Below are 18,980 nucleotides of genomic sequence, written 5' to 3'. Positions count from 1 at the left end.
ATACATAATAGATCCTATGGCTGAGGCATAGGGGATGACGCTCATCTCTTCTTTATCTTTTGCCGTGGTCGGGCATTGAGCCGAGCTCAATCTCACACCTTGCAGTACAGGCAAGAACCCTTTCTTGGACTGATCCATTTTGAACTTCTTCAAAATCTTATCAAGGATGTGCTTTGTGAAAGACCTATGAGGCGTCTCGATCTATCCCTATAGATCTTGATGCCTAATATATAAGCAGCTTCTCCAAGGTCCTTCATTGAAAAACACTTATTCAAGTAGGCCTTAATGCTGTCCAAGAATTCTATATCATTTCCCATCAAAAGTATATCATCTACATATAATATGAGAAATGCTACAGAGCTCCCACTCACTTTCTTGTAAACACAGGCTTCTCCATAAGTCTGCATAAACCCAAACACTTTGATCATCTCATCAAAGCGAATGTTCCAACTCCGAGACGCTTGCACCAGCCCATAAATGGATCGCTGGAGCTTGCATACTTTGTTAGCATTCTTAGGATCGACAAAACCCTCCGGCTTCATCATATACAGTTCTTCCTTAAGATGCCCGTTAAGGAATGCCGTTTTGACGTCCATCTGCCATATCTCATAATCATAGTATGCGGCAATTGCTAACATGATTCGGACGGACTTAAGCTTCGCTACGGGAGAGAAAGTCTCATCGTAGTCAATCCCTTGAGCTTGCCGATAACCCTTAGCGACAAGTCGAGCTTTATAGATGGTGACATTACCATCCGCGTCCGTCTTCTTCTTAAAGATCCATTTGTTTTCGATCACTCGCCGATCAACGGGCAAGTCAGTCAAAGTCCATACTTTGTTTTCATACATGGATTATATCTCGGATTTCATGGCCTCTAGCCATTTTTTGGAATCTGGGCCCGCCATCGCTTCTTCATAGTTCGAAGGTTCACCGTTGTCTAACAACATGATTTCTAGGATAGGGTTGCCATACCACTCTGGTGTGGAACGTGTCCTTGTGGACCTACGAAGTTCAGTAGCAACTTGATCAGAAGTACCTTGATCATCATCATTAATTTCCTCTCCAGTCGGTGTAGGCACCACAGGAACGTTTTCCTGAGCTGCACTACCTTCCGGTTCAAGAGGTAGTACTTCATCGAGTTCTACTTTCCTCCCACTTACTCCTTTCGAGAGAAACTCTTTTTCCAGAAAGGATCCGTTCTTGGCAACAAAGATCTTGCCTTCGGATCTTAAGTAGAAGGTATACCCAATGGTTTCCTTAGGGTATCCTATGAAGACGCATTTTTCCGATTTGGGTTCGAGCTTTTTAGGTTGAAGTTTCTTGACATAAGCATCGCATCCCCAAACTTTTAGAAACGACAACTTAGGTTTATTCCCAAACCATAATTCATACGGTGTCGTCTCAACGGATTTAGACGGTGCCCTATTTAAAGTGAATGTAGCTGTCTCTAGAGCGTATCCCCAAAATGATAGCGGTAAATCGGCAAGAGACATCATAGATCGCACCATATCCAATAGAGTGCGATTACGACGTTCGGACACACCGTTACGCTGAGGTGTTCCAGGCGGCGTGAGTTGTGAAACGATTCCACATTTTCTTAAGTGTGTACCAAATTCGTGACTTAAATATTCTCCTCCACGATCCGATCGTAAGAACTTTATCTTTCGGTCACGTTGATTCTGTACGTCCTTCTGAAATTCTTTGAACTTTTCAAAGGTCTCAGACTTGTGTTTCATCAAGTAGACATACCCATATCTACTCAAGTCATCAGTGAGAGTGAGAACATAACGATATCCTCCGCGAGCCTCAACGCTCATTGGACTGCACACATCCGTATGTATGATTTCCAATAAGTTGGTTGCTCGCTCCATTGTTCCGGAGAACGGAGTCTTGGTCATTTTACCCATGAGGCATGGTTCGCACGTGTCAAATGATTCATAATCGAGAGACTCTAAAAGTCCATCAGCATGGAGCTTCTTCATGCGCTTGACACCTATGTGACCAAGGCGGCAGTGCCACAAGTATGAAGGACTATCGTTATCGACTCTACATCTTTTGGTATTCACACTATGAATATGTGTAACATTACGTTCGAGATTCATTAAGAATAAACCATTGACCATCGGAGCATGACCATAAAACATATCTCTCATATAAATCGAACAACCATTATTCTTGGATTTAAATGAGTAGCCATCTCGTATCAAACGAGATCCAGATACAATGTTCATGCTCAAACTTGGCACTAAATAACAATTATTGAGGTTTAAAACTAATCTCGTAGGTAAATGTAGAGGTAGCGTGCCGACGGCGATCACATCGACCTTGGAACCATTCCCGACGCGCATTGTCACCTCGTCCTTCGCCAGTCTCCGCTTATTCCGCAGCTCCTGCTGTGAGTTACAAATGTGAGCAACGGCACCGGTATCAAATACCCAGGAGTTACTACGAGTACTGGTAAGGTACACATCAATTACATGTATATCAAATATACCTTTAGTGTTGCCGGCCTTCTTGTCTGCTAAGTATTTGGGGCAGTTCCGCTTCCAGTGACCCTTCCCCTTGCAATAAAAGCACTCAGTCTCAGGCTTGGGTCCATTCTTTGACTTCTTCCTGGCAACTGGCTTACCGGGCGCGGCAACATCTTTGCCGTCCTTCTTGAAGTTCTTCTTACGCTTGCCCTTCTTGAACTTAGTGGTCTTATTGACCATCACCACTTGATGTTCTTTCTTGATTTCAACCTCTGCTGACTTTAGCATTGAGAATACTTCAGGAATGGTCTTCACCATCCCCTGCATATTGTAGTTCAGCACAAAGCTCTTGTAGCTTGGTGGGAGCGACTGGAGGATTCTGTCAATGACCGCCTCGTCCGGGAGGTTGATCTCCAACTGGGACAGGCGGTTGTGCAACCCAGACATTTTGAGTATGTGCTCACTGACAGAACTGTTTTCCTCCATCTTACAACTATAGAACTTGTCGGAGACTTCATATCTCTCGACCCGGGCATGAGCTTGGAAAACCATTTTCAGCTCCTCAAACATCTCATATGCTCCGTGCTTCTCAAAACGCTTTTGGAGCCCCGGTTCTAAGCTGTAAAGCATGCCGCACTGAACGAGGGAGTAATCATCAGCATGTGATTGCCAAGTGTTCATAACGTCTTGGTTCTCTGGGATGGGTGCTTCACCTAGCGGTGCATCTAGGACATAATCTTTCTTGGCTGCTATGAGGATGATCCTCAGGTTCCGGACCCAGTCCGAATAGTTGCTGCCATCATCTTTCAGCTTGGTTTTCTCTAGGAACGCGTTGAAGTTCATGTTGACATGAGCGTTGGCCATTTGATCTACAAGGCATATTTTGCAAAAGTTTTTAGACTAAGTTCATGATAATTAAGTTCATCTAATCAAATTATTTAATGAAATCCCACTCAGATTAGACATCCCTCTAGTCATCTAAGTGTTACACGATCCGAGTCGACTAGGCCGTGTCCGATCATCACGTGAGACGGACTAGTCATCATCGGTGAACATCTCCATGTTGATCGTATCTTCCATACGACTCATGTTTGACCTTTCGGTCTCTGTGTTCCGAGGCCATGTCTGTACATGCTAGGCTCGTCAAGTTAACCCTAAGTGTTCTGCATGTGTAAATCTGTCTTACACCCGTTGTATGTGAATGTAAGGATCTATCACACCCGGTCATCACGTGGTGCTTCGAAACGACGAACTTTAGCAACGGTGCACAGTTAGGGGGAACACTTTCTTGAAATTATTATAAGGGATCATCTTATTTACTACCACCGTTCTAAGTAAACAAGATGCATAAAACATAATAAACATCACATGCAATTATATAGTAGTGACATGATATGGCCAATATCATATAGCTCCTTCGATCTCCATCTTCGGGGCTCCATGATCATCTTCGTCACCGGCATGACACCATGATATCCATCATCATGATCTCCATCATTGTGTCTTCATGAAGTTGTCACGCCAACGACTACTTCTACTTCTATGGCTAACGCGTTTAGCAATAAAGTAAAGTAATTTACATGGCGTTCTTCAATGACACGCAGGTCATACAAAAAATAAAGACAACTCCTATGGCTCCTGCCGGTTGTCATACTCATCAACATGCAAGTCGGGATTCCTATTACAATAACATGATCTCATACATCACAATATATCATTCATCATTCATCACAACTTCTGGCCATATCACATCACATGACAATTGCTGCAAAAACAAGTTAGACGTCCTCTAATTGTTGTTGCATCTTTTACGTGGCTGCAATTGGGTTCTAGCAAGAACGTTTCTTACCTACGAATAACCACAATGTGATTTTGTCAACTTCTATTTACCCTTCATAAGGACCCTTTTCATCTAATCCGCTCCAACTAAAGTAGGAGAGACAGACACCCGCTAGCCACCTTATGCAACTAGTGCATGTCAGTCGATGGAACCTGTCTCACGTAAGCGTACATGTAAGGTCGGTCCGGGCCGCTTCATCCCACAATACCGTTGAAGCAAGAAAAGACTAGTAGCGGCAAGCAAGTTGACAAGATCTACGCCCACAACAAAATTGTGTTCTACTCGTGCAATAGAGAACTACGCATAGACCTAGCTCATGATGCCACTGTTCGGGAACATTGCAGAAAATTAAAAAAATTCCTACGGTTTCACCAAGATCCATCTATGAGTTCATCTAAGAAACGAGTCATGGGAGATAGATTGCATCTACATACCACTTGTAGATCGCGTGCGGAAGCGTTCAAGGGAACGGTGATGATGGAGTCGTACTCGTCGTGATTCAAATCACCGATGACCAAGTGCTGAACGGACAGCACCTCCGCGTTCAACACACGTACGGTACGGACGACGTCTCCTCCTTCTTGATCCAGCAAGGGGAAAGGAGAGGTTGAGGAAGATGGCTCCAGCAGCAGCACGACGGCGTGATGATGATGGAGAGGCAGTACTCCGACAGGGCTTCGCCAAGCGCACAACGGAGGAGGAGAGGTGTTGGGGAGGGGAGGGGCTGCGCCTTGGATCAGGTGTTCAGCCCTCCCCTCACCCCTCTATTTATAGGGGAAGGGGGATGGGGGCCGGCCCCCTCTAGATGAGATCTAGAGGGGGGCGGCAGCCAGGGAGGGGGCTTGCCCCCCCAAGCAAAGGGCGGCGCCCCCTTTAGGGTTCCCCCCCAACCCAAGGTGCATGGGCCCAAGGGGGGGCGCCCAGCCCTCCAGGGGCTGGTTCCCTGCCCCACGCGGCCCATGTGGCCCACCAAGAGGGGTGGCCCCTCCCGGTGGACCCCCGGAACCCCTCCGGTGGCCCCGGTACATTACCGATATGCCCCCGAAACTTTCCGGTGTCCGCATGACAACTTCCCATATATAAATCTTCACCTCCGGACCCTTCCGGAACTCCTCGTGACGTCCGGGATCTCATCCGGGACTCCAAACAACATTCGGTAATCACATACAAGTCTTCCTAATAACACTAGCGTCACCGAACCTTAAGTGTGTAGACCCTACGGGTTCGGGAGACATGCAGACATGACCGAGACGGCTCTCCGGTCAATAACCAACAGCGGGATCTGGATACCCATGTTGGCTCCCACATGCTCCTTGATGATGTTATCGGATGAACCACGATGTCGAGGATTCAATCAACCCCGTATACTATTCCCTTTGTCAATCGGTACGTTACTTGCCCGAGACTCGATCGTCGGTATCCCAATACCTCGTTTAGTCTCGTTACCGGAAAGTCACTTTACTCGTACCGTAATGCATGATCCCGTGACCAGACACTTGGTCACTTTGAGCTCATTATGATGATGCATTACCGAGTGGGCCCAGAGATACCTCTCCCTCATACGGAGTGACAAATCCCAGTCTCGATCCGTGTCAACCCAACAGACACTTTCGGAGATACCTGTAGTGCACCTTTATAGTCACCCAGTTACGTTGTGATGTTTGGTACACCCAAAGCACTCCTACGGTATCCGGGAGTTACACGATCTCATGGTCTAAGGAAGAGATACTTAACATTGGAAAAGCTCTAGCAAAACGAACTACACGATCTTGTGCTATGCTTAGGATTGGGTCTTGTCCATCATGTCATTCTCCTAATGACGTGATCCCGTTGTCAATGACATCTAATGTCCATAGTCAGGAAACCATGACTATCAGTTGACCAACGAGCTAGTCAACTAAAGGTTTACTAGGGACGTATTGTGGTCTATGTATTCACACGTGTATTACGATTTCCGGATAATACAATTATAGCATGAATAAAAGACAATTATCATGAACAAGGAAATATAATAATAATCCTTTTATTATTGCCTCTAGGGCATATTTCCAACATCGACGACGTCCACGGCGAAAGAAATGAGCCGGTGGCTGGACATACCTGACCCTCGATGTTGGCGCCGCTTTCCGGGCGAGCCGCGATCTACTCGAGGATCCCATGCCATTTGTTGCAGGACGCCTGGATGATCGCCCAATGGTTCACCATGGCCTTTTTGCCGTGCTGCATGTGGATGGTGGCGAAGTAGGGGTCGACCTGCTTGCACTCATCGAACGCCGACTTGATCCGTCTCCAGTACGAGCTGACATTTTGGTTCGCGTCGGTGATCGGGTCGATGCTGACGGTCTTCCATGCTTCGGCGAGGCACTCGTCTTCTTTGGACGTCCACTTGACGCGCGGCTCGCCCGTCCTAAAATTTGCCCCCCGCTTCTTCTTTCCCCCTTTCTTCACCAGTGCCGACGCCGGCTCCATCTCCTCCTCCTCTCCCCCCTCCTTGGCATCGCCGAGCTCCTCGTCCATGTCGACGGTGGTTTCATCAAATTTCTCGCACGACCATTCACACACACACATACACATACACACACACACAATTTCTCCTACAATTTGCAGATCATTACATGGAGGCATTACAACTTGTAATGGTATTATCCTTTGGGATCTATGACCTGGTCGAGCAATCAATACGCATGTATTAGTTGTGTGTGTATGTATTAGATAATGATGTAAAAATTATGAATAGTGTTCTAGCAAATGTACTCATTGTTTCTATCATTTCTGCTCCTTTCGGACGCCATCATGTGAATGTTCTCACAAGCATAGTATGCACATAAATTATTCCCTAGCGCCTGCTTCAGGGCCTTTATGAGAATAGAATCCAATCAGATAATAGTTAATCAAGCATGATAATGTTATTGAAACTAGAATTAAAGAGATGGTAGCTAGCTATTACTACTTAATTAATTACTTTGGGTCGCACCCATTTCGTCTTTTGTTTCCATGGGCCTTCAACCTGTTTGATGAACTTTTTCCAAGCCCTGCCCGCCGACAAAGAAAATGAATAAATGAGTTATTAATTAGTTGATATCAGGAAATGAACTAAAGAGGCCGACATAGTGCGATAATCATCCCCCTCACGATTGTGCAGTCATTAATGTCTTTAATTAGTGAGTCCAATACTTGAACTTTTCCATCGTCAACTTCAATTATTAGCAAGATCCAGTGAAAACTACATGCACACATATTTGTATAATTAAGCGGGCATGTGCATAACTCATCGACTACACTTATTAACATCTAGTAAGCAAAAGCAAAATTTGTAGTACAAGACAGTGTCACTCACCCGTAGTTGTAAGGAAGTAGTATTTCTGGTTGGGTATTTAGGTGATTTAAGAACTCTAACAAGTTTTTCTCTGTGTATGGTCGATCATATTCACGTGACCATGTCTCTTGATTAATGGTATTTGGGTCAACGAACCCAATGCCATAGCGTCCAACTCTTTTCATTTCATAGATCTTCATTCTTTATAATACCACAGAAAAGAATATAGTGAGGATAATTACAGGTAATGAACAAGCACTATCGCTAGCTAGAGACTTAAATTACAGAAAGAAACCACTTACAGACAATAGCAACTGACGATAGATTTGTCGAGTACGTCTTGATTGAATAACTGAAACATTTCTTGAAACTCAACCCACAGATCTTTTTCATGGAAGTAATGCTCTTCCTTGACTTTCACCTTGAGGGACTCTCGATCTGTAGTCTTTACTCCTCTCATGTACCATTGATGCAATTCATACATTCTTGTTGATAGACGCAGGATCTGCTCAGGCTTGACCATAGGTTGGCCGCGGACATATTTCCATTGTATTTCCTCCTCTTTAAACGTTTGGAAGTCCTCGATGCCTAGGAGTTGTTCTACAGTGACACCGGCCTCTTGAGCTTGCCTTCTATGATCATCGGTTGTTACCAGCTGATCGGCGCCGGTACTCACATGTGTTTGTATAATGAGTGGGGGGTCGATTGCACCGCCTGTTCTCCCAGCTGGGGAAGAGTTTTCCCGCTTTTTTTAAGAGTTGCTTGGCTTGAGCTCGAGCTCGACTCCTTCTCTTTTTGTGCACGATAGGACTTCTTGATAGAGTGCTCATAGTCTGAGTCCCTATGCTTCACAAATGGTTGAGCATTATCAATAAAGTGCTGGATGACATGCTCAGGTATTATCTCCTTTGACGGCGGGGCGGTTTCGGTCCAAAATGGGCCTTCAGTTGGGCCTTCACTTCGACTTCATTTTCCTCTTCAGTCAAGTGGTAAGGCAACTTCGGAAGAGGCTTGAGGCTTGGACCAAATTTGTATTAATTTCTTTCCTCCTGTTGTACCGCTAGCCGGCGTAGCTGTGGCGCCTCTCTTCTGTTGTTGCTGAGGCGGTGGAGACGGCTGACGCGGTGCCTGACTTGGAGGAGGAGTTGGCTGACGCGGTGCTGGACTTGGAGGAGGAGTCAGCTAACGCGGTGCCGGACTTGGAGGAGGAGGAGTGGGCTGACGCGGTGGCAGACTTGGAGGAGCTGGAGTCTGCTGACGCGGTGGCGTACTTGGAGGAGCGGGAGTCTGGTGACACAATAGCGGACTTGGAGGAGGAGCCGACTAACGTGGTGTCGGTGGCCTTGGAAATATGATGCAATCCTTTCTCCATAGAATGATATGATGTATGGCCTCTCCCAATGTGTGCTCCTCGTCACCTCCACGAATGTCAAGCTCTAGCCCTGAATATCCTGTCACCACCTCATCAACCCCGACACGAGCATAGCCAGCTAGAATCGGATTGCAATGGAAGGTTGCTTCAGGGGGGATTTGCATAAGCATAGTCGTCCGCCACCTTCATGGATATGTTCTTCATTTTTATGTGTAGCTGACAAGTTGCCGCCCTACCTTGATTTGGCACATAACTTTCGCTACCCATATGCTTCTTCGATTCGTATGCATCCAGTCGTCGAGCGATGCATGGGGAGAAAATAAAAAGAAGAAAAAGGAGGGCCGCTGGTGTGGCTTGGGCCAAGTTTCTTGGGCCTCGTCTAGCTAGTTGTGTTATTGCATATAAATCACACCTACATATGCAAAATAAGAGTTAACTTGAGCTCAAATTGCATATAAATCAAATAAAGTACCACATATAATTACTCCCAAACTAAAACCCACAAATCACTATACTTATAGAGCATTGCAAGAGCTAATCTAGCAATGAGAGATGAAAGGACAATGTTGCTAACCTTTGTGATCACTTGGATGGATGGGGGGCCTTCAAATCTTGACAAATTTTGGGCAAAATGGAGAATGAGCTCGAGCTTTGGGGAAGAACAAAGAAGATAGGAAAAGGGAAAGAACAGAGAGCTTGATCGCGGGCTGGACGAAGGGTTTATATAGGAACATCTTTAGTCCCGGTTCATGACACAAACCAGGACTAAAGGTGAGCTTCTAGTACCGGTTCGTGGCACGAACTGGGACTAAAGGGACTGGTGGGGCCCCAGCCTGACACCAGCCTGCCACCACCTCTTTAGTCCCGGTTCATGGCACGAATCGGTACTAGAGGTTCAACACGAACCGGGACTAATGATGCCCGCCCGCTGATACGTCTCCAACGTATCTATAATTTCTGAAGTATTCATGCTATTTTATTATCTGTTTTGAATGCTTACGGGCTTTATTATACACTTTTATATTATTTTAGGGACTAACCTATTAACCGGAGGCCCATCCCATATTGTTGTTTTCTTGCCTATTTCAGTGTTTCGAAGAAAAGGAATATCAAATGGAGTCCAAATGGAATGAAACCTTCGGGAGCGTGATTTTTGGAATGAACGTGATCCAGGAGACTTGGAGTTGAAGTCAAGGAAGCTTCGAGGTGGCCACGAGGGTGGGGGCGCCCCCCTACAGGGCGCGCCCCCTGTCTCGTGGGCTCCTCGAGGCTCCCCCGACCGACTTCTTTCACCTATATATTCCCATATACCCTAAAACCTTCGGGGACAACAATAGACCAGGAATTCCGCCGCCGCAAGCCTCTGTAGCCACCAAAAACCTCTCGGGAGCCCGTTCCAGCACCCTGCCGGAGGGGGGATCCCTCACCGGTGGCCATCTTCATCATCCTGGCGCTCTCCATGATGAGGAGGGAGTAGTTCACCCTCAGGGCTGAGGGTATGTACCAGTAGCTATGTGTTCGATCTCTCTCTCTCGTGTTCTCTCTATGGCACGATCTTGATGTATCGCGAGCTTTGCTATTATAGTTGGATCTTATGATGGTTCTCCCCCTCTACTCTCTTGTAATGGATTGAGTTTTTCCTTTGAAGTTATCTTATCGGATTGAGTCTTTAAGGATTTGAGAACACTTGATGTATGTCTTGTCGTGCTTATCTGTGGTGACAATGGGATATTCACGTGATCCACTTGATGTATGTTTCGGTGATCAACTTGCGGGTTCCGCCCATGAACCTATGCATAGGGGTTGGCACACGTTTTCGTCTTGACTCTCCGGTAGAAACTTTGGGGCACTCTTTGAAGTACTTTGTGTTGGTTGAATAGATGAATCTGAGATTCTGTGATGCATATCATATAATCATACCCATGGATACTTGAGGTGACAATGGAGTATCTAGGTGACATTAGGGTTTTGGTTGATTTGTGTCTTAAGGTGTTATTCTAGTATGAACTCTATGATAGATTGAACGGAAAGAATAGCTTCATGTTATTTTACTACGGACTCTTGAATAGATAGAACAGAAAGGATAACTTTGAGGCGGTTTCGTACCCTACCATAATCTCTTCGTTTGTTCTCCGCTATTAGTGGCTTTGGAGTGACTCTTTGTTGCATGTTGAGGGATTGTTATATGATCTATATATGTTATTATTGTTGAGAGAATTTGCACTAGTGAAAGTTTAAACCCTATGCCTTGTTTCCTACCATTGCAATACCATTTACGCTCACTTTTATCATTAGTTACCTTGCTGTTTTTATATTTTTAGATTACAAAAACCTATATCTACCATCCATATTGCACTTGTATCACCGCCTCTTTGCCGAACTAGTGCACCTATACAATTTACCATTGTATTGGGTGTGTTGGGGACACAAGAGACTCTTTGTTATTTGGTTGCAAGGTTGTTTGAGAGAGACCATCTTCATCCTACGCCTCCCACGGATTGATAAACCTTAGGTCATCCACTTGAGGGAAAATTGCTACTGTCCTACAAACCTCTGCACTTGGAGGCTCAACAACGTCTACAAGAAGAAGGTTGTGTAGTAGAGATCAAGCTCATTTCCGGCGCCGTTGCCGAGGAGGTGAGTGCTTGAAGGTATATCTTTAGATCTTGCAATCAAATCTTTTTGTTTCTTGTTTTATCACTAGTTTAGTTTATAAAAGAAAAATACAAAAAAAATATGGATTTGAGTTTGTCTCATACGCTTCATCTTTTTAATATCTTTCGTGAGAATAATGGAAAGGAAAATTGTGCTCAATTGCTAGAAGAAGAATGCATTAAAATGCTTGGTACTAAATCCTTGAATGACGAGCATGATTGCAATGTTGTTAGTATGAACTCCTTAATATCCATAGTACTAATGATGATTGCACTAGTTATGATGAAAATGTCTCTTATAAGCATGTCGATTTTTGTGGAGAGCATTGGGTTTGCATAGATACCCCGAATAGAAAAGATAGATATTGCAAGGGCATAAGCATGTAGAAACTAAATTGTTGCAAGAAAGGCTAAGGGTGAGTACTGAAAATTTATATTTCCTTCGCCATACTTGTGAACTTTGCAATGAAAGTGGTCATTTACATCTCCGATGCAAATTGTTTCATTATCGAATCGTGTCCAAAAATTGTGATGATTTGATCTCCCTTGCACATTATAATGAACTTAGTTTGCTTATGGGTTACGAAGAAATGAAACGTTTAACTAAATTTCTTCTAGAATTTGCCCGTTATAACCTTCTTGAGTTTGATCTAGAGGAAATTTATATGTATTGTGCGGTGAATTGCATTGAAAATCCTTATATTGCCAATTACATAAAAAAAGAAAGCAAATAGAAGATGATGAGAATACTAATGAAAGGGAAGAGACTTCCCAATTTCCTCCTATTATTTCTTATGATGAATCAGGTAACAAGGAGGAGCTTTCTATCCAACCAATCTCATCAATAAGGAGCTCAAAGAAGAAGGTTGAACCCACACATAATGTGAAGAAGAAAAAGAAAAGAAGGAGCAACAAAGGTAAAAAAGGTATCCCTCCCAAATGATGTTGCTCCTACTACTTATTGTGATGATGATAATTGCTATATCTATCCATACTATTAATGATGAGAGTGATTATGCTTATGATATGAAAAGGCCCAAGCTTGGGGAAGCTATGTTTGATAAGGATGAAATATTTGAGAATATATTTGCTGAAATTAATGTTTGTCCCAAGCTCGGGGATGCTACGTTTAATGAAGATGGTATTTTTAGCCTCCCAAGTTTTGATATGCAAAGTTGTTATGATAGCATGCCTCTTACCTACGATGATTATATCGATGAAAGTGGGTTTGGAAGAGTGTCAACTTTAGGAAGTAGTGATCCCAATATTTTGGAAGATGTTGAATCTTATTGTGATGAATATGAAAGTGGATTTGGAAGAGTGTCAACTTTATTTAGTGATGATTCCACTATCTTGGGAGAGGTTCCAATCGATTATGATGAGAACGAAGTTGCTACTTATGATGATTATTGTGATGAAACTTATGCTATAAAAATTAGTGATGATTATATTTATAAAACTTGTCATGATCATGATTACCCTTTTTCTGAACATTACTCTTTTGATGTGGAAACAATTTATAGTATTCAAGTTTCTTATGATACTCCCACTATTCCGAATGAGAAGGATTTTGCTTATGTGGAGAGTAGTAAATTTTCTATGCTTGTAGATCATGAAAAGAATGCTTTAGGTGCTGGTTATATTGTTGAATTCATTCATGATGCTACTGAAAATTATTATGAGGGAGGAACATATGCTTGTAGGAATTGCAATAATGTCAAGTTTCCCCTCTATGTGTTGAAAATCTTGAAGCTATGCTTGTTTTGCCTTCCTATGCTAGTTGATTGTTGTTCCCATAAGTTGTTTGTTCACAAAATCCCTATGCATAGAAACTGGGTTAGGCTTAAATTTGCTAGTCATATGCTTCATGATGCTCCCGTTATGTTTCAGTTCTTATCTTTTATGTGGGCATCATTGTCATCATCATGCCTAGCTAGAAAGGCATTAAAGAAAAGCGCTTGTTGGGAGACAACCCAATATTTACCCTTACTGTTTTTGTGTGTTCACATCATTATGATACTGTATTAATCATGTTTTATAGCTTTTGTTTCAATAAAGTGCAAAGTAAGACCTTTGGGATAGCTTACGGTGATAGTTGTGTTGATCCTGCTGAAAATCAAAAACTTTTCCACCCAGTAAATTAGTTTCTATAATTCACAGAAACGTTATTATGATCTGATTCTTTTTGCTTTGGATTGGTACACAAATTTCTTAGGACTTCCTAATTTGATAGGATTTTTGGAGTTCCAGAAGTATACGTTTGATACAGATTACTACAGACTGTTCTGTTTTTGACAGATTCTGTTTTGTATGTATTGTTTGCTTATTTTGATGAATCTATGAGTAGTATCGGAGGGTATGAACCATAGATAAGTTGGAATACAGTAGATATTACACCAACATGAATTTAGAATGAGTTCACAACAGTACCTAAGTGGTGGTTTTATTTTCTTATACTAACGGGGCTTACGAGTTTTCTGTTGAGTTTTATGTTGTGAAGTTTTCAAGTTTTGGGTAAGGATTCGATGGATTATGGAATAAGGAGTGGCAAGAGCCTAAGCTTGGGGATGCCCCGGAAGGCATCCCCTCTTTCGTCTTCGTTCATTGGTAACTTTACTTGGAGCTATATTTTTATTCACCACATGATATGTGTTTTGCTTGGAGTGTCATTTTATTTTGTTAGTATTTGCTTGCTTTTATTTAGAATAATGTTTTGCATCTTTATTTTCAATAAAAATGTCAAGGATAGCCTTTACCATGCTTATTTTGCTAGTATACATGTTGCTGTTTGAATACAGAAAGTTTACCGCTGTTGCAAAAATTCCCTAGAAAAGTCAGAGAATGGTATAATGTTGAAACTTTTTGCATATTGAGCTCTGATAAATCTTATAGAGCGTAATATTTTTATCATAATTTTTGGAGTTAGGGAAGTGTGATGAATCTTGTATTCTTTACAGACTATACTGTTTTGGCAGACTGATGTTATGTTTGCATTGTTTGCATATGTTTGCTTATTTAATGATTATATTTGAGGATAGGAGTATTAAATATGCAGAGGCATTTAGTATGCAATGTTGAATAATAATTTTATTGATTTTTTCCAGTAGAAAATGATAAGGTTTTTGCATTGGTTTATACTAACTTATCTCACAAGTTCTTGTTGAGTTGGTTGTGGATGAAGTTTTTGAGATTTAGGAAACCATGATATGAGAGGAATTAAGTAGACACAAAAGCTTAAGCTTGGGGATGCCCAAGGCACCCCAAGATAATATTTCAAGAAGTATCAAGCATCTAAGCTTCGGGATGCCCCGTTAGGCATCCCACCTTTCTTCTTCAACAACTATCGATTAGTATCGGTTGAGCCTAAGTTTTTCCTTCTTCACATGAGTTGTGCTATCCTTGCAATGTCATTTTATTTTGCTTTTCTTACTGTTTGAATAAAATACCGAGATATGAAATTCTTAAATGAGAGAGAGTCTTCACATAGTTACATAATTATTTAGCTACTAATTGATCTTCACTTATATCTTTTTGGAGTAGTTTGTCATTTACTCGTGTGCTTCACTTATATCCTATGAGTAAATGGTTGAATGAGTTGAATGTCATAAATCTGAAATTATATATGTTTCATTTGCTTATCCCATGGGGAGTAATGACTTCACATCTGAGAAGTAGAGGTTGTAAATTTATTGAAGGTTAGCAAGCATTGTATTGGTCATTTGAACAATTCATGAAAGAATATTGAAGGGAGAGAGATTTCACATATAAATATACTATCCTAGACATCTTTTATAATTGTGAGCACTCATTAACTATGACATGCTAAAGAGTTGATGTTGGACAAGGAAGACAACATAATGGGTTATGTTTTCTCACATCTCAGTTAAAGTATATTGTCATGGATCATTCAAACATGTTGAGCTTGCCTTTCCCCCTCATGCTAGCCAAAATTCCTTGCACCAAGTAGAGATACTACTTGTGCTTCCAAATATCCTCAAACCCAGTTTTTGCCATGAGAGTCCACAATACCTACCTATGGATTGAGTAAGATCCTTCAAGTAAGTTGTCATGTTGCAAGCAATAAAAATTGCTCTCTAAATATGTATGACTTATTAGTGCGGAGAAAATAAGCTTTATACGATCGTGTGATATGGAAGTAATAAAAGCGGTGGACTGCATAATAAAGGTTCATATCACAAGTGGCAATATAAAGTGACGTTCTTTTGCATTAAGATTTTATGCATCCAACCCTAAAAGCACATGACAACCTCTGCTTCCCTCTGCGAAGGGCCTATCTTTTACTTTATGCAAGAGTCAAGGTGATCTTCATCTTTCCCTTTTTCATTTTATCCTTTGGCAAGCACCTCGTGTTGGAAAGATCCTGATATATATATATATATATATATATATATATATATATATATATATATATATATATATATTCAATTGGATGTGAGTTAGCATGAACTATTATTGTTGACATCACCCAAAGGTGAATACGTTGGGAGGCAACACTATAAGCCCCTATCTTTCTCAATGTCCGATTAAAACTCCATAACCATAAGTATTGCGTGAGTGTTAGCAATTGTAGAAGACTATATGATAGTTGACTATGTGGAGTTTGCTAACTCAAAGCTCTGACATAGACCCTTCATGAAAATAAGATGAATTGTAATTGTTTGATGACTAAGAATGAAGTTTGCTAGTTTTCAAGAAAGTTTATGGTCTATGCTTTGAAATGTGAATAGCTTCTTACTTGATCTTGAGAAGTTTTATGAGATGAACTACTGTTATGACATATAATGATGCTAGAAAAGGTGATTGAAATTATCATTGATCAAACTTGTGCACCTTCTAGCATTCACACTTCATAAATTCTTTCTTTTATCATTTACCTAGTCGAGGACGAGCAGGAATTAAGCTTGGGGTTGCTGATACGTCTCCAACATATCTATAATTTATGAAGCATTCATGCTATTTTATTATCTGTTTTGAATGTTTATGGGCTTTATTATACACTTTTATATTATTTTTGGGACTAACCTATTAACCAGAGGCCCAACCCATATTGCTGTTTTCTTGCCTATTTCAGTGTTTCGAAGAAAAGGAATATCAAACGAAGTCCAAACGGAATGAAACCTTCGGGAGCATGATTTTTGGAATGAACGCGATCCAGGAGACTTGGAGTTGAAGTCAAGGAAGCTTCGAGGTGGCCACGAGGGTGGGGGGCGCCCCCCCTACTGGGCACCCCCTATCTTGTGGGCCCGTTGAGGCTCCCCTAACCGACTTCTTTCGCCTATATATTCCCGTACCCTAAACCTTCGGGGACAACAATAGATCGGGAGTTCCGCCGCCGCAAGCCTCTGTAGCCACCAAAAACCTCTCGGGAGCCCGTTTCGGCACCCTGCCGAAGGGGGGGATCCCTCACTGGTGGCCATCTTCATCATCCCGACGCTCTCCATGACGAGGAGGGAGTAGTTCACCCTCGGGGCTGAGGGTATGTACTAGTAGCTATGTGTTTGATCTCTCTCTCTCTCTCGTGTTCTCTCTATGGCACGATCTTGATGTATCGCGAACTTTGCTATTATAGTTGGATCTTATGATGTTTCTCCCCCTCTACTCTCTTGTAATGGATTGAGTTTTCCCTTTGAAGTTATCTTATCGGATTGAGTCTTTAAGGATTTGAGAACACTTGATGTATGTCTTGCCGTGCTTATCTATGGTGACAATGGGATATTCACGTGATCCACTTGATGTATGTTTCGGTGATCAACTTGCGGGTTCCGCCCATGAACCTATGCATAGGGGTTGGCACACGTTTTCGTCTTGACTCTCCGGTAGAAACTTTGGGGCACTCTTTGAAGTACTTTGTGTTGGTTGAGTAGATGAATCTGAGATTCTGTGATGCATATCGTATAATCATACCAATGGATACTTGAGGTGACAATGGAGTATCTAGGTGACATTACGGTTTTGGTTGATTTGTGTCTAAGGTGTTATTCTAGTATGAACTCTATGATAGATTGAACGGAAAGAATATCTTCATGTTATTTTACTACGGACTCTTGAATAGATAGAACAGAAGGGATAACTTTGAGACGGTTTCGTACCCTACCATAATCTCTCCGTTTGTTCTCCGCTATTAGTGGCTTTGGAGTGACTCTTTGTTGCATGTTGAGGGATTGTTATATGATCTATCTATGTTATTATTGTTGAGAGAACTTGCACTAGTGAAAGTTTAAACCCTATGCCTTGTTTCTTACCATTGCAATACCGTTTACGCTCACTTTTAACATTAGTTACCTTGCTGTTTTTATATTTTCAGATTACAAAAACCTATATCTACCATCCATATTGCACTTGTATCACCATCTATTCGCCGAACTAGTGCACCTATACAATTTACCATTGTATTGGGTGTGTTGGGGACACAAGAGACTATTTGTTATTTGGTTGCAGGGTTGTTTGAGAGAGACCATCTTCATCCTACGCCTCCCACGGATTGATAAACCTTTGGTCATCCACTTGAGGAAAATTTGCTACTGTCCTACAAATCTCTGCACTTGGAGGCCCAACAATGTCTACAAGAAAAAGGTTGTGTAGTAGACATCACCTGCCTAGCCGTTGGAACCGACACTAATGGTCATTAGTGCCGGTCCGTTTACAAACCATGACTAATATATCTCACGTAAAGTAGTTTTTCTACTAGTGGTGCTGGTCGGGGTTCAGCCCAGAGGGTGAGGCACGCGGTGGCGCGCCATGTGGGAACGTGATGTTGGGGTTGAATCCACCACGTGCGTCGCCGTTGGAGTAGCTAGGCGAGGGAGCGTACCCCCAGAGCGGGGTGGCAGTGAGAAGTTGGCCGGCGACGCGACGCTTTGTTGGCTCCCCCACGTAGCTTGCGGGCCGTGTCCAGACGGATTCATCATCCTCGCGCGAGACACCTCTGCCTGCTCCACTGCCGCCGCTGTCGCGACCGCGTCCCTGCCCTTCTTGGTGTTGAGCCTGTTCCGCCGGTCGGTGGTGGCAGCCTCCCGGCCCCGAACCTCCGCCCTTCACTCGTCGTTGGACACGCCCGGTGGTTTTGCCTGCGGCGCCCTCAGCTTCCTCTATTTCGGCTAGGTGGAATCGGTACTGGCAGCGGAACGAGGTGCCGAATACTTCTTTGACGGCTTGGCGGCCGGATGGCGGGGAGCGGGAGGAGAATGGCGGGAGAGGCGGGGAAGAAGGGGGGAAGCAATGAGGAAATGGAGGAAGAGGGGGGAGGGGCAGCGGGAGAAGGCTTGTCTGTCGCCGACAGAGCGGCCCACGTGCCTTTTCGCTTTGG

This window comes from Triticum dicoccoides, chromosome 6B (genome assembly GCF_002162155.2).
Source record: "Triticum dicoccoides isolate Atlit2015 ecotype Zavitan chromosome 6B, WEW_v2.0, whole genome shotgun sequence".
NCBI lineage: Eukaryota > Viridiplantae > Streptophyta > Magnoliopsida > Poales > Poaceae > Triticum > Triticum dicoccoides.
This window is presented reverse-complemented; position numbering follows the sequence as displayed.